Source organism: Myxocyprinus asiaticus, chromosome 28 (genome assembly GCF_019703515.2).
Source record: "Myxocyprinus asiaticus isolate MX2 ecotype Aquarium Trade chromosome 28, UBuf_Myxa_2, whole genome shotgun sequence".
Lineage (NCBI taxonomy): Eukaryota > Metazoa > Chordata > Actinopteri > Cypriniformes > Catostomidae > Myxocyprinus > Myxocyprinus asiaticus.
Genome location: NC_059371.1, coordinates 11,814,841 through 11,833,103, shown reverse-complemented (window position 1 = coordinate 11,833,103; position 18,263 = coordinate 11,814,841). Strand labels below are relative to the sequence as shown.

At 37.5% G+C, this 18,263-nt stretch overlaps 1 pseudogene; it reads right to left on the bottom strand.

Moving 5' to 3' along the window:
- Positions 1-3,794: 3,794 nt before the first annotated feature.
- LOC127419371 (pre-mRNA-processing factor 6-like) overlaps positions 3,795-18,263 on the bottom strand; it is a 30,212-nt pseudogene continuing 15,743 nt past the window's right edge.

The window sequence follows — 18,263 nt, the reverse complement described above, 5'->3', positions numbered from 1 at the left end:
TCATTCTCCGCCGTCTTCTTGCTTTCCTTCCAGGTTTCTTCCCTGGTTTGCAGGATGTTTTTCTCCATCTTGTCCCCTGTAAGGCAATAAATATAACTCTAGATCATTATATATTATATTTTCTGTTTAAATATTACAATCTCTATTTATTTCTTATCTTTACATGAAAGTTCAGCTTTTACACATACACACAAACTTTTAATGTAATGAATTAAACTTTGATTATTCAAGCCACAAACAAACAAACATATATATATAAACAATTTACATCAAATAACAAAACAGACCACTGTCTTTACATTTCTGTCTTTCTTTACATGTCTGTTACATTTTAAATGCTGAATATTCTGTTAATGTAAGTCAACGGGAGAGTTTCAAAGTTTTACATTTCTTCAAAACCACAATATTTGAGAAATGTCAATGCAGCGCTGCCTTGAAAGCATTAAAATAAATAGATTAATAATTATGTATCAATTAATCAATCAATCAATCAGTCAATCAAATCTTACCAGAGCCCCTGTTTTGTTGCAGTTCTGTCTGATAAGCTGGGCCATTCTACCCACCACCTCCGTCATGCTATCTGCATGCTGGGGTCTCTTGCCTTCACTGAGACAGCTGAAGTGCTGGGTCATAATATAGATATATCGTAGAATGTGGTGAACCTGCCGTAAAAACATACTGTATAGATTATTAAGAAAAACGCTCATCAAAGTGCCTATTAGAAACAAAATAGCAACTGTATCTAGAAAAAAATATAACTGTATCTGAGGGAGATAAATTTTGTATTAAGGAAACATACATGTAGCCATGTACGGGTGGCTGTACCTTCTCAGAAGGACAGTGATCCTTTTCTTTTGATATGTCAAATGGACCAGTCAGATTCTGGGTCAAGAGAGGGCATGGGAACTTGCATTGTCAACAATTTCACAGCACTTGTTACACAACACAATGCAACAGTTCAGTGGGTCAACAGTCATATTCTAATGATCACCAACAGAAGGCAGCAGTTATTCACATGCTCATTATAGAGTTCTGATTAAAGAATACTATCCAATGGTCCACAATTGCTTATATGATGATCAAACAAGAAATGCAGCACAACTTTGGTAAATGTTTATATATTTAAGGTCAGAACTTACCAGATTTTGGAGCTCCACCAGGATGAGTGCCCTGTAGGTGCTGATGATCATAGAATAATCACATGCACGTTTACTGTGGGCCACTGCGAGCAGCAGCATTACAGTCACACAGACAGCAGGCCTATTCACACACTGTTCATGTGCAAAATAAAAATATGTGTTATCATTTCTTTATTTCATACACAAATGTAAAATATTTTGGATTGATATGAAAACATAAATATATTCATGGAAGCTTTAAAAATATTCTAAATTCTTTCTACTGTCTATTAGAATGGAAGCTTGTTTCCGCCAAATGAAAAATAAGTGCTTTGATAAGTCATAAATATTGAGATAAAAAGTCTTAATTATGAGAAGTTATAATTATAAGATATAGTCATTTATTTTTTATTTTTATTTTTTTTTTGGATAAAAGTCATAATTATGAGAAGCAATAATTATTATACAGTAAGTCATAATCATTAGACAAAAAGTCAAAATTATTAGATAGGTCAATTATAAAATGAGTCAAAATTATGAGATAAAGTCAATATTATTAGATAGTAGGTCAATTATAAAATGAGTCATAATTATTAGATAAAAAGTCATAATAATGATATAAGTTATAATTATGAGATCAAAAGTCAAAATTATTAGATAGTAGGTCAATTATAAACTGTCATAATTATGAGATAAAAAGTCAACATTATTAGATAGTAAGTCATTATTATGAGATTAAACCATAATTGAGATAAAAAGTCATAATGAGATTGTTATAATTATGAGATAAAAAAATCAAATTTATTATAGCCTTTAAGTATCTCGTTATTTAAGTTTTTTTTTTTATATATATTTTTTATTTTTACTTTATCTCATAATAATGACTTTTAATCATGTAATCAGGATATAGTATCTCATAATTATGACCTTTTAACTCAAATTATGACTTTAAATCTAACAATTATGATGGGTTTATGGCGGAAATAGACTTCCACAGAATTTCGACGTAGAATAATTTCCATAGAGTTTTAGTATAAATGTTTCAAATTCTTGTTTATTTGTGTAGGGGCAGTTCACACCGAACGCGTTTTTGCTTCCGTTTACATTGTTTTTCTAGGCAAACCTGCGCTAGACGGATGTCTTTGACCAATGCGCCGCGTTTTTTAGACGCCTTGTCAAGTTATAAAGAATTCAGTTGCTAAAAACGTGTCTCGAGACACCTGCGTTCTGTTCAACACACTCGCTGCGTCCAGCACGTTCGGTCTGAAACGGCCCCTTAGAATAATTTCATTAGGATTTGGAAACTTAGAAACATTTTACATTCTTCCTAATGTCTATTAGTTTTCAGAAGTAGTTAGTAGAATTGCATTGTTACTTATCTAATCTAATCATGCAGCAATTGAATACTGGCAGTCGTATTTAAACAGTGATGCAGCTGTATCGAGGAACAGATCTTACCATTGACCATGGGGTGCTGAAGGACTCTAGTGCGCACCAGTCAGGGCTCGGAAAGGTGGACATGAACCAGAGGCGTCCAGCGCTTCTTTACATGTTTCTCGCAGAAAACTTAAAAAAACGGACCGAACAAATTCCACCTTAAATACGCGTTTTTGGACAAGTTAGTGCTCTGGCAAGAGGCGCGTTGAAGCGTCCATTCCAGCATTGCCGAAATAAATGTGTGGCGAGGCTCTCATTTCTCTCAATCGTCATGGGCTGCTGGCATCGCGCTTTGGATTTCACCAGAGCTCTAGTCTGATCAAGTCGAGAAAACTTCCGCGATCAATCAACTTTACGCTTTGTTTCGGTTTCGGCACAAGATTACTTTTTAAAACTGTTACATTGAAGGGTCCACTGGTTAAGTAACTCAAAGTGTGCAGCGACCACATGAGGGTTTTTTTCTTTACTGGACTCAGTTGTGATCAGGAAATGAGTCCTTAATTATACTGATATGTAAAGAGAGCTAGATCTACAAGGTTTTATGACTAGATTGAAATGGACATTAGTCGCTGTGCAGAGCAGTTGAATGAGGCAGTGTGGTTTGTGTTTAGCTGATAAAATCATCAGTACAGTAATATTTCATATACAGTAGATTTGCATTTCCAGAAGGAAATGCCTGTGCTTGCTAGATAGGAAAAGGAATAGTGTTCAAGTTTTAGACAAGGTTTTATGCTTTGGTTCTGTGTCAATTATAAGCTGCATCATAGCTGCTTTGTCATTACACTTAGCTTGCATCTGGTTTTCTTTCAGCGAAGCATGAGCATCAACACAAAATGTGGCTTTATGCAACCTTTGTGGCCCTTGTGTAAAGGCGACTCTTTATGGTTAAACTGATGCAAGAAAGAAGCAAACACAATTCTGTATGCACATAAACACAAGAAAGAATATCAGTCTTAATCCAGTATGCAAGTATTGCAAAGACGTCATTGCTGTCGGCTAGATTTTAAATATCGAACATTCTGAAATGTAAATCAATTGGCAATTTTCACATTTTAATCGCAACCCTTAAAAAAGGTATATACCAAAGGCTTTAACTACAAATAATAAACAAATAAATATGGTGTCTGTATGTTAACTTGTTCAAGCTGAATTGCAATTAATCGTGGAGAATAAAAATAGAATGTCAATAGTGTTGCCCTGCAAGCATTGTACTTATCACAAAAGCACTGACATCAGAAGCACGTTACATACTTCATTTATTTTACACAAAAAGCATAATGAGAAGCAGAATATGGTGATGTCAAAGGGTTCTGGCCATGAAATCTTCAAATGGGTCTCATGTCTCTGGCTAGTCTTACGTCTAAACACACAAGACTTTACAAGACAGTGAAAATTACAACAGCAAACACATTTGTAATGAAAACTGCCTTTAAAGTTGTCAAGCTGTCAAAGCTTTCTTCTAGAAGGGCAAAAACACAAAGTTGTAAAGTATTAATAAAATAAGGAAAAATACTGTATCTTGACCGTTCTTCCACAGTTTCCCTAAGAACAACATATTTGCTAAACCAAACCAGCACAGGATTGTAAATCTGATATCAGTCCCAGACTTTAGAAGGTGTTTTTGATCTTTGAAGCCACAAGGATCAGGATCTCTCCAATGTTCTTCTGCCAGTTGTGAATGTGCTTGGATTCAGAGCATCACAGCTCACTGTGGCGTGGTTCTGCATTCTCGCAATGTTTCTTTACCTCTTCTTGCTGCTCCTGAAGAACAGAAGAATACCAGATTGAAAACATGTACGAGGGGCAACATTCAATGTTTTAGGTATCTAAACATATCTGCATGATTTTATACATTACACTGCTGCCACATGATTGGCTGATTAGATAATTGCATGAATAAGCAGATATACAGGTGTACCTAATAAAGTGGCCGGTGAGTGTACATTATCTGTATGGCCATCTTTTGATTTTTGAGGCCATCTATGTGGTCTATATGGCCATCTTTTGAGTTTTGAGGCCATCTGTATGATCTATATGGCATATGATCTTTATGGTCATCTTTTGAATTTTGATGGCACCTATATGATCTACATGGAAATCTTTTGAGTTTTGAGGGCAACTGTATGATCTACATGGCCAACTTTTGTGTTTTGAGGGCATCTGTATGATCTATATGGCTATTTGTTTTTGTTTTGTGGCCATCTATATGATCTATACAGGGCTCCAGACTAAAAAAAATATTTAGGAGCCATTGGCTCCTTAACTGAAACATTAAGGAGCCAAATGGCTGTTTTTAGTCCCCAAATCATATAATTGCTTGATTTAGATTGCTGTACAGAAACAAGATAGAAAGCAGAACAAAAGGAAGACAGCTGATAACCCATAAATCGGAGGTTTAATAAAAAGTATATATAGTTGAGAAGATACGCAAGTTTGCATTCCCTTTTGTCTCATCAATGTTCACATCCCTTTTATAATTTATACAAATATAAGAGATAAAACATTTATTTTATTTATTACTGCCCTTCATAATCTACATAAGCAGATATTTACATAAAGCATAGTATGCATATAGTAGTGTGTTGTCTTCTTGAGCATCAATGAATGTTTGCACCTTGTGTAATAGTTATGTATGTGTCCCTCAATTGTCCTAAGTGTCAAAAGCTGGATCTCATATATATATATATATATATATATATATATATATATATATATATATATATACACAGTTGAAGTAAGAAGTTTACATAAACTGAGTTTAAATGTATTTGGCTAAGGTGTTTCACAATTCCTGACATTTAATAAAAAAAAATTCCCTGTCTTAGGTCAGTTAGGATCACAACTTTATTTTAAGAATGTGAGATATCAGAATAATAGTAAAGAAAATGATTTATTTCAGCTTTTATTTCTTTCATCACATTCCCAGTGGGTCAAAAGTTTACATACATGTTGTTAGTATTTGGTAGCATTGTCTTTAAATTGTTTAATTTGGGTCAAACATTTTGGGTAGCCTTCCACAAGCTTCACAATAAGTTGCTGGAATTTTGGCCCATTCCTCCAGACATAACTGGTGTAAATGAGTCAGGTTTGTAGGCTTCCTTGCTCGTACATGCTTTTTCAGTTCTGCCCACAAATTTTCTATCGGATTGAGGTCAGGGCTTTGTGATGGCCACTCCAATACCTTGACTTTGTTGTCCTTAAGCCATTTTGCCACAACTTTGGAGGTATGCTTCTGGTCATTGTCCATTTGGAAGACCCATTTGCGACCGAGCTTTAACTTCCTAGCTGATGTCTTGAGATGTTGCTTCAATATATCCACATTATTTTCCTTCCTCATGATGCCATTTATTTTGTGAAGTGCACCAGTCAATCCTACAGCAAAGCACCCCCACAACATTATGCTGCCACCCCCATGCTTCACGGTTGGGATGGTGTTCTTAGGCTTGCGAGCCTCACCCTTTTTCCTCCAAACATATCTATGGTCATTATGGCCAAACTGCTCAATTTTTGTTTCTTAAGACCAGAGGACATTTCTCCAAAAAGTAAAATCTTTGTCCCTATGTGCACTTAAAAACTGTAGTCTGGCTATTTTATGGCGGTTTTGGAGCAGTGGCTTCTTCCTTGCTGAGCAGCCTTTCAGGTTATGTCGATATAGGACTCGTTTTACTGTGGATATAGATACTTGTCTACCTATTTCCTCCAGCATCTTCACAAGGTCCTTTGCTGTTGTTCTGGGATTGATTTGCACATTTCACACCAAACTATTTTCATCTCTAGGAGACAGAATGAGTATCCTTCCTGAGCGGTATGATGGCTGCGTGGTCCCATGGTGTTTACAGTTGCATACTATTGTTTGTACAAATGTATGTGGTACCTTCAGGTGTTTGGAAATTTCTCCCAAGGATTAACCAGACTTGTGGAGGTCCACAAATTTTTTTTCTGAGGTCTTGGCTGATTTCTTTTGATTTTCCCATGATGTCAAGCAAAGAGGCACTGAGTTTGAAGGTAGGCCTTAAAATACATCCACAGGTACACCTCCAAATGACTCCAATTAGCCTATCAGAAGCTAATTTGCTAATTGCCTAAAGGCTTGACATCATTTTCTGGAAATTTTCCAAGCTGCTTAAAGGCACAGTTAACTTAGTGTATGTAAACTTCTGACCCACTGGAATTGTGATATAGTCAATTAAAAGTGAACCAATCTGTCTGTAAACAATTGTTGGAAAAATGACTTGTGTCATGCACAAAGTAGATGTCCTAAACCACTAATATATATATATATATATATATATATATATATATATATATATATATATATATATATATATATATATATAGAAGTGGTGCAGGACTTTTATTTATAAAGAAGCCCGAAATACACATGGGACTGCTATTCTGAAATGTCTGCGCTCCCAGTTGTGAATATTCTGACGGATGAATCACTGAGAAATTGGCTCTGATTCAAACTGCTTACCTGAGCTCCTGAGTTCAGGTGATTCATGGAAAAGACCTGGTTCAAAAGAGTCATTTGTTCACGACTCTCTCGCGCTGGGTTTGTTGTTGCGTGCGGTGCAGCGAGCTCGTCATCACAACAGAACAGGTAAAAAGCGTCTCGAGACATACTGGCATACATTCTAAAGATGTATTCAGTAACTCACAAGATGATATTTGACGAAACCGCACATGAACGCACACAACCCGACTGTCGCCAGTGGCGACTAGATTTTAATTATTGTCGCAATCAATTATTTTTGGTTGCATTTGCGACCATTTTAGTCGCAGTCTGGAGCCCTGCTATATGGTCATCTTTTGAGTTTTGATGCCATCTATATGATCTGTATGGTCATCTTTTGAGTTTTGAGGCCATCTATATGATCTATATGGCCATCTTTTGAGGCCATCTATATGATCTATATGGCCATCTTTTGAGTTTTGAGGCCATCTATATGATCTCTATGGTCATCTTTTGAGTTTGGAGTCCATCTACAAGATCTATATGGCCCCACTTATGATCTATTTGGCCATCTTTTGAGTTTTGAGGCCATCTACATTATCTATATGGCCATCTTTTGAGGCCACCTATATGATCTATATGGCCATCTTTTGAGGTCATCTATATGATCTATATGGCCATCTTTTGAGTTGAGGCCATCTATATGATCTATATTGTCATCTTTTGAGTTTGGAGGCCATCTACATGATCTATATGGCCATCCTTATGATATATATGGTCATCTTTTGAGTTTGGAGTCCATCTACATGACGTATATGGCCATCCTTATGATCTATATGGCCATATTTTGAGGTTGGAGGCCATCTACATGATCTATATGGCCATCCTTATGATCTATATGGTCATCTTTTGAGTTTGGAGGCCATCTACATGATCTATATGGCCATCCTTATGATCTATATGGCCATCTTTTGAGTTTTGAGGCCATCAGTATGATCTATGTGGTCATCTTTTAAGTTTGGAGGCCATCTATATGCTAATGTACTCTTAAAAGTTGACCAAACAAACTTTTAGCATTTATTTTTAAATAAATTATGAAAACGGAGCAAAAATATTTATGACTCCAAATTTCTTAAACAATAAAATGCTCTAGAATGAGAAATGTCCCTCCCTCTAAAACCACTTGCTTCTAACTGACAACAGCAAGTAGCAAGAGTTCATGGCTTTGACATAAACTAAAGGCTGCTGGCTATTTTAAAATAAGGGACTAGCCCTTCGATATGTCATGTACCAACTTTGTTTCAATAAAAAAAAAATCTGTAAATACAGGAGTGAAACCTGCAGTTGTCAAGACATTTCCTAAGGTCTTGTCCTAAAAGCTAGTGCACAAACTAATTAAACAACATAGCTTGTTTTCTCCACATCAGAACTGCTCGATTTTAAAATAAATCAGATAAATTGCTCCACCCACAGGCTACATGCTTACCTGTGTGCCATGCTGTAGCTCAAACTTGTAGACGAATCCCCAGGCATCTCCCAAGCCTGGCTCAATCTTTACTGTTCGTAGGAATCACTCTTTCATCTTTGTTATCTTTCTCTCGCTCCAGAACAATCTGCAGAGTAGACGAACACAGACATGGTATAAATGCAACTTAAAAACAAAACAAAAATGGCTGCAGGCAAGATCAGACTGTTCTTGCTAAAAAATGAAGGATGTGGGAGGGTTGCACTGTCAGCCGGAATTAAGATTTGGGGAGTTTAGGCAAGAGTCTGGTAAGGAGTCTTACTTGGCCACTGCCAGAAGTACATGAGGATCATGTTCACACTTTCTGAAAGCGTCCACGCTCTTGGTCTTGCTCTGGGGTCTGGCCTCCAAGAACACCGCTTCAGCCCAAAGGATACCTGATAACAGAAAGAGGTGATTGCAAAAGTGTTGAATTGTAAAAATGTGTAGAGGCTCTAGATGTATCTGTTGGAGGTGTTGATGAAAGCTTTGGCTTACCAGAGTTAGGACACTCCTGAAGGGCTTTAGCCATGAGTGTGTTGGCTATGTTTTTCAAGCCTGCTCTGTATTCAAGCTGAACAGACTCTAGCCTGGAGAATTTGAGACTGAGAAATGTGATTTCTAGGTGTCAGTAGTCGATACCAACAGCAGTGAAATTTGACAATTCTTGATTCTAATTTTGATACAAAAATTGACATTAACCACCAACTCTGAATAAATATTAAATTAAAACAATAGCATGTCATAAAATCCATTTGCAGCTCTTCGCCTTTCAAGTAGTCTTGGTGGTGATACTGCAGCAGAAGCAGCACTACAGCAAACTATGTTAATTTCTTATTGTCCAGTTGTCAATCATATAGCACCAGGGCAAATCCTACGATGGTGTAGGCTTAGCTCTTAATATTAATTAAATGATAAATGTTCAGCCTGTAAGCCTTTGCAGAAAGGCACACACAGGCAATTGCTAGACAGCTGGCAAATTAATGAATCCTACTATGGGGAAGTCTGGGTCGTCAATATTAATTAGGTTATGTGACTGAATGCTCTCAAAATATTATAAAGAAATGTCAGCATTACCCAACTAATATTCATAAACAGAGAGTAGAATTCATAATTTCGGGTAGCAAACTGAATTTAGGCATTAAGGTTGGATCATATTACTCGACTTCAAACCTGATCTGTGTTGGTGCACGTCGGCTCCAGCCAGAGTTGTCAGAATTCACAGAACATTAAAGGACATGATGGGTACAGAATCCGATTTCTAACCCTCAGACAACAATTCCATCTAGCCAGTGTATATCAAACATGTTGATATTTTACAGTGGAATATAGAGGAGATCTTGTAGTGTATAATGGTCCATTCCTCAAATCTGAAGCCACCTACTGTTGACCAGCCAGTGGAAAAGCTTTGTCTGTTTTGTTTGCAACTAAGAACACAGAGTACAAGCAACATCATGTTTGTTTACATCTTTGTGTCATGCTTCTGCTAGTAATGGGAGGGTGCATGTTCATGCTAGGGATGTGTATGGTAACCATGTGTAATATTTTGGATATCCACAAGGGTTCACAAATGGTTATTTTTCGGGCGTCGGGACTCAGCAATATAAGAACGTAAAAAATGTCATTCCATTGTGTTTGCACATAAAAACTAAAGAAAAACAGCACAGACGCACACAAAAACACGTGTGAACAGCCCCTAACTCTTTTCATAACTTGCCCTATGCTTGAAAAACTGACCCAAAACCCGACACAAAACCCGACGGTTTGTCAGGTCCCGCTGGGCTCGGGTCAGGTTGCAGACCTCTATTGCATGTGTAGAATAACAGCATAGTGATTTTGGTATTCGAGAAGAGCGTCGAACAGTTAACCGAATGATGACTATCCGTGCACATCCTTAGTTTCCACATGAGTTAGTTGTGTTCATATCAACTTGACAGTCGGGTAGTGTGTGATCCTCAGTCATTTGGTGTGTGATGCCCATTTTTTTCTGTTGCCATTAACAGACTGTAAGGGTGTGATACCCAGTAGTATAATCTACACAGATTTTAAAAGTTGAGTAGTGTCTAGCATCAATATCAACTTTTATATATATTTGGCATTTGTAGAGGTTTCTCACCCCACCTTAGGGGTTTGTGGATTCTTGAGACATGCTTTCTCCAGAATGGCTCGAGCACATGTGAGCTGACCAACTTTCTCTTCCAGTCGGGACAATAAGCAGAATAGCATATCATAATGCACAACACATCGAACCTTGAGGCGGTTGGGCTACAACAGCAGAAGACCACATCGGGTTCCACATCTGTTAGCCAAGAACAGAAAACTGAGGCTGCAGTGGGCACAGGCTCACCAAAATTGGACAGTTAAAGACTGGGAAAAAACAGCCTGGTCTGATGAATCTCGATTTCTGCTGAGGTACACAGATGGTAGGCCCACTGCAGCCTCAGCGAGATAAAATTCCCCTCCCCCATTCTGATGGTTGATGTGAACATGAACTTAATCTGCTGACATGTATCTGCCTGATTTTATGCATTGCACTGCTGCCTCATTATTGGCTGATTAGATAACTGCATGAATAAGCAGGTCTACACTGTACAGGTGTACCTAATAAAGTGATCACTGAGTGTATATTTGTCTACAATCCTAATTTCCAGCATTTAAGCATAAGCCTTTAGATTTTTTAGAAAGGTTTTCAAGATTATGTGAAACATTTCGGTCAAGTACCTCCAAACTTTTGACTGGCTGTGCAGGTGATGCATTGAAGTTGACTATTAATGGAAAAAAGAAAACGGTATGTAAAACCCTTAAAAGTGAGGTACCCACGTAGTGCACAGCAACAGCCAGGGAGATTTCTGTGATTATTTTCCTGTTAGAACCTCACATATCCAGTTTTTAAAACATAATATATTGTGTTATTTTTTTCTAAAACATTATCACTTATGAGGAATCCTGCCAAGTGCTTGAGGTACATCTGATCCTTCGATATTTGTTTAGATGCTGACACCTTTTACTGGAGCCAAGAATTAAACAAGCCCAGACAGGGAGCCATTCTAACATCTTTCATCCCCTGCTCCATTTACACAAAGATCTCACGCTCCTTTAGAGGGTAAAGAAAATGAACAGCTGTTATCAGGTGGTTACCATCCACCTCAAAACATGATCCCAGGCCATCCTTTCAAACAACATTCTCTTATTCAAATAAAACATCTTGTACAAACAACATAGTGCAAGATCAATAACCTCAAATCAATGAAACGTTCACAATTTAAACCAGATTTTGCTTGTTTGAAAAAAAAGATTGGACACTTTTGTGGTGGTTCATTTGAATAAACTTAAATGGAGAGTTTATTTAACTGATGAAAATTCTGATATCATTTACACACCCTCTTGTCGTTTCAAACCTGTATTACTTTATTTCTTCCGTTAAACATCAAGGGCGATGTAATGCAGAATGTTAGCCTCAGCCAACATTCACTTTCATTGCATCCTTTTTTTTTTTTTTCACACAACGAAAGTAAACAGTGACTGAGACTAACATTCTGCCAAGCATTTCTTTTTTTGTGTTCCATGAAAAAGAAAGTCATACAGGTTTGGAACAACATGTTCCCGGCAGAGGGGTGTCCCCAACATGATACAGCAGCAGTTCCACCAATGTTGCATGCAGGGTTGCTGGACTTATTTAAAACTCAAATTTAAGACTTTAAGACCCTTTTCAAGACCTGAAAATACCCTATGTCGATACCTGAACAAACCCACAAATTCTCAAAATAAATCATGTATTACAGACTCTTTTACTTGAACAGTCTGGAGCACATTCAACAAAGCCTAAACACTACTTATCAGAGTACACAGGTTATCTGCGAGTTTAAAATACTCAAGACATGTTTTCCACTTAACGTTTTTCACTAAAAGAGAGTACATGAAAGATTTCATCATATATATCCTATTAAAATTGGTTTATGTACCAATATGTCAATACATATCAATTGGAGGTCGACTGATTTCTTGCTGATACAGGTGTTTGAAGGATGGAGATAACGTATTAATCAGCTGATAAGTGTTTAAAATTGAAACATTAAATGTGTTAAAACATGTCCTTAGTCTTTCCTTCCTGTGACGGGGCAGCCCAGAAAGAGGCTACAAGAGTTCAAATTGAATAAAATCCCAGATTCAGTTTACTGTGCAAAGAAAAATCCCAATAATAACCAGACTAGGGACTAAGGACTTTTAACTATAAACAAGCCCAAAATACACAGGGACTCTCATTTTAAAGGAATATTCCGGGTTCAATACAAGTTAAGCTCAATCAACAGCATTTGTGGCATTATGTTAATTACCTTTTTTTTTTTAAAGAAAAGGAGGGACTAGTCAAAATTGATTTTTGTGATAATCAAAATTATTCCACAAATGGTGTTGATTGAGCTTAACTTGTATTGAACCCAGAATATTCCTTTATAATGTCTGTTCCTTCATAAATGTGCAGTACACACTGATTGTGAACCACTCTGAAATCATTAGAAACACAGAATCATGAGCCCCCGCGTGCTTGGAGAATATGCAAAAGTTTTGCGTTGTAACTTCGAAGCATGCAACACATGCAGACTATGTATTTATTTAAAGGTGCTGTAAGCGACTTTAGCGTTCTGAAGCTTTCACGTGACTGAGCCATTGAATTAGCCAAGCTCTCTCATTCCATAGGTGAATTACAGACTGGGCCAACAGGGCCAGTGACTACCAGGGGCCCTGGGCTGCAAGGTCTCGCAGCCCATCAACTTAAAAAAAAAAAAAAAGTTTATATAAGCTTAAATATGTAGGCCCCAAAGCCTAGACAAGGCCCCTTCAATAGGGCCCTGTGACTGTGAGGGCGCCCAGACATCTTATAGGGCCGCTTTACCTCCCTGTTTCTAATTAAAATATTTTGAGCCACTCCTTAACAGCACTCTTAACATATTTGATACATAACTTTCTAAAGCCTCTACTGTATATCATCAACATAATCAAAACTTGGCTAAAAAACCTGTTGTATGCAATGCACTAGATGTCTACTGCCTACTGGTGAAAGTTCCCGTGCTCTTGAATGATACTTTGTAATATCATTTCCAAAATTTCTGCCTTTGTGTTGTGATGCACTTATCGTTTTGATGTGAATTCTTTTCTGATTTTGATAGAGTAAAAGTAACAGTAACGCTTATATTGCTACTGATATTTCAAATTGAGCATTTACTGAAACAAAGCAACGTGTGCTAACTTTTATGTACATTATTTATTAGAAAAATCGTGTTGAAAATGTGTGTTTAAAATGTGATACAACAGGGTTTTGAGGTTCAGTGCATCTGGAAAGTATTCACAGCGCTTCACTTTTTCCACATTTTGTTATGTTACAGCCTTATTCCAAAATGGATTAAATTCATTATTTTCCTCAAAATTCTATAAACAATACCCCATAATGACAACGTGAAAGAAGTTTGTTTGAAATCTTTGCAAATGTATTAAAAATAAAAAACAAAACAAAAAAAATCACATGTACATAAGTATTCACAGCCTTTGCTCAATACTTTGTTGAAGCACCTTTGGCACCAATTACAGCCTCAAGTCTTTTTGAGTATGATGCTACAAGCTTGGCACACCTATTTTTGGGCAGTTTCTCCCATTTTTCTTTGCAGGACCTCTCAAGCTCCATCAGGCACAGCCATTTTCAGATCTCTCCAGAGATGTTCAATCGGGTTCAAGTCTGGGCTCTGGCTGGGCCACTCAAGGACATTCACAGAGTTGTCCCGGAGCCACTCCTTTGTTATCTTGGCTGTGTGCTTAGGGTCATTGTCCTGTTGGAAGATAAACCTTCGCCCCTGTCTGAGGTCCAGAGTGCTCTGGCGCAGGTTTTCATCAAGGATGTCTCTGTACATTGCTGCATTCATCTTTCCTTCGATCCTGACTAGTCTCCCAGTTCCTGCCGCTGAAAAACGTCCCCACAGCATGATGCTGCCACCGCCATGCTTCACTGTAGGGATGGTATTGGCCAGGTGATGAGCGGTGCCTGGTTTCCTCCAGGCATGACGCTTGCCATTCATGGTCTGAGAGTCCTTCAGGTGCCTTTTGGCAAACTCCAGGCGGGCTGTCATGTACCTTTTACTAAGAAGTGGCTTCCGTTTGGCCACTCTACCATACAGGCCTGATTGGTGGAGTGCTGCAGAGATGGTTGTTCTTCTGGAAGTTTCTCCTCTCTCCACAGAGAAACGCTGGAGCTCTGTCAGAGTGACCATCAGGTTCTTGGTCACCTCCCTGACTAAGGCCCTTCTCTCCCGATCGCTCAGTTTGGCCAGGCGGCCAGCTTTAGGAAGAGTCCTAGTGGTTCCAAACTTCTTTCCATTTACGGATGATGGAGGCCACTGTGCTCATTGGGACCTTCAATGCTGCAGAAATTTTTCTGTACCCTTCCCCAGATCTGTGCTTCAATACAATCCTGTCTCGGAGGTCTACAGACAATTCCTTGGACTTCATGACTTGGTTTGTGCTCTGACATGCACTGTTAACTGTGGGACCTTATATAGACAGGTGTGTGCCTTTCCAAATCATGTCCAATCAACTGAATTTACCACAGGTGGACTCCAATCAAGTTGTAGAAACATCTCAAGGATGATCAGTGGAAACTGCTGAGCTAAATTTTGAGTGTCATGGCAAAGGCTGTGAATACTTATATGCATGTGATTTTTTTTCGTTATTTATTTTTAATACATTTGCAAAGATTTCAAACAAACTTCTTTCAAGTTGTCATTATGGGGTATTGTTTGTAGAATTTTGAGGAAAATAATGAATTTAATCCATTTTGGAATAGGGCTGTAACATAACAAAATGTGGAAAAAGTGAAGCGCTGTGAATACTTTCCGGATGCACTGTATATCTTTTAATCATCATTACTTTACATCCATGCCCACCACAATAAAAATAATAATAATAATGTTATAAGATAGGCCTATATTAAAAGTGTGAACAGCTAGTTATTTTACACATGCAGCTTGCACTGTCATTATAAAGATCTCATGGTTTTATATTACAAGCTATTTTACTATAATATCCTGAGACAGAAAATGTCAATATAGGGTTTGGTGTATAAAAAACCTGATAATAATTGATTTTATTAAAAAACATAATATTGTATTTGATGTGGTAGTTTAGCAAACTCATAGAAAATAACCACAACAATCCTAGGTGTTTATGCAGTACTGTGGCTAAATTGGTAAGGAATAAAGCATCGACTGAACCAGATGTTCCATCACAGCACAATAGTAATGACTTCATGAATTTCTTTACTGATAAAATTGAAATAATCAGAAATAAAATTGGAATTATGCAATCATCTGTCACAGTACCTCAGAAAACAGTGTCTCATAACTTTCCTCACGTGCAACTTCAATCCTTCGCTGTCACAGGTCATGAAGAGCTAACAAAACGTATAAAAAAAATCAAAAGCCACAACATGCATGTTAGATCCAATACCAACCAAGCTCTTAAAAGAAGTATCCCCTGTAATCTCAGAACCTCTTCTTAATATTATTAACTCCTCGCTATCCTTAGGACATGTCCCAAGAAACTTTAAAATGGCACTTATCAGAGTTACTAATGATTTACTCTTATCATCTGATCGTGGCAGCATTTCTCTTCTAGTGCTTTTAGATCTTAGTGCTGCCTTCGACATGATAGATCACAACATTCTCTTGAATAGGCTGGAGAATTATGTTGGCATTTGTGGACTTGCATTAGCATGGTTTAGGTCCTATTTATCAGACTGCTACCACTTTGGATGTGTAAACAAGGAATTGTCAAATCAAACAAAAGTTAAGTATGGAGTGCCACAGGGATCAGTTTTAGGGCCTTTGCTTTTCTCCTTGTATATGCTTCCCCTGGGTGATATTATCAGGAATCATGGAATAAGTTTCCACTGTTATGCCGACGATACCCAAATTTATATTTCTTCTAAACCCAACGAAAATTCACAATTCTCCAAATTAGCATATCAATGAAAATCAAAGGTTGGATTGCCAGAAATTTACTTCTACTCAATTCCGACAAAACAAAGGTACTATTTATTGGACCAAAAACCTCTAAAAATAAGCCCCTAAAATATAATTTGACTCTCGATGGATGTACTGTTACATCATCTTCAACAGCGAAGAACTTAGGTGTTATATTTGATACCAATCTGTCCTTTAAAAATCAAAATTCCAATGTTTGTAGAACAGCATTCTTCCACCTCAGAAATACTGCCATGACACATGCTCTCTGTTGCTGATGCCGAAAAACAAATTCATTCGTTCATGACCTCAGGACTAGATTAATGTAATGCCTTACTGGGAGGATGTCCAGCAAGTTCAGTAAATAAACTTCAATTGGTTCAAAATGCAGCTTCCAGAGTGTTGACTAGAACCAAGAAATATGATCATATTAGCCCCATTTTATCATCGTTACATTGGCTACCTGTTAAATTTCGTATTAATTTAAATTCTGTTAACTACATACAAAGCTTTGAATGGCCTAGCTCCGCAGTACTTAAGTAACCATCTGACATGCTATATTCCATCACAATCATTACGATCGCAAAATTCTGGCTTGTTAATAATTCCATGAATATCAAAATCCACAAAAGACCCTTTTCATATTTGGCTCCTAAACTATGGAATAGTCTCCCTAACACTGTTCAGGACACTCTCACTCAGTTTAAGTCTAGGCTAAAGACACATCTATTTAGCCAGGCACACACCTAATTTATCCTTCAACTCACAATTAGGCTGCTTTAGTTAAGTCTGCTGGAACCAGAAACATCTATCATAGATGTTTCTGGTTGTAACTGTCATAATTCGGCATAAAATTGAATGGCATCTACGCTAAAATTATTCTATTTGTTTCCATGTCTCAACCTCGGGATTCATATCCCGAGGTTACCAGAGCCGGCCAGATCCAGCTCCGTTCCTGCTTGGTGTCTGCCACCACTGCTACGTGTTGCTGAGTGATGACAACAAACTACAGCCGGTGCTAGCCAGACATCACTTCAGTCTTTTCACTTCAGAAGATGAACTGATGCAAACTCCAACTGTAAGACATCAGATACTTCATATGCCACTGCCTGAACCTTGGATTTAGGATGGACCCCACTGAACCTCACCGAAATGAATTGCCGGTTGAACTGCGAAGCACCCCATTGATCTATGCCTGCATCACCTTTGTCTATTGATGGACTACACTCTTGAAATGGAATACATAGATTATCAATTAATTACCAACAAAAGCCATCAGCCAACTAACACTGGACAATACATCTACGTGAACTTCTGCAGTTAATCCAGGATGGACTTCAAAGACATTAGTCATTAATCTTAAAGTTCATAAAAACTTTTTTTTTTAAACACTGAACCTTAACACTTACTTAGTTTACAAACCATGACTTGTACTGCACACAAACAACTAATATTGGCATTATATTCATGCTGTTTAGCCAGAGAGGAACTGGCCCCCACAGTGAGCCTGGTTTCTTCCAAGGTTATTTTTCTCCATTAACCAACATCTTATGGAGTTTTTGTTCCTTGACACAGCCGCCTTCAGCTTGCTCACAGGGGTTCTAAATACAATTATTATTTAATAATTTACTACACAATGTCAAACTACACAATGATCACTCTAATAGATATTACAGTTTCATTTTTTTTTTGTTAATGCATGTTTTCCTGTAAAGCTGCTTTGAAAAGATGTTTGTTGTGAAAAG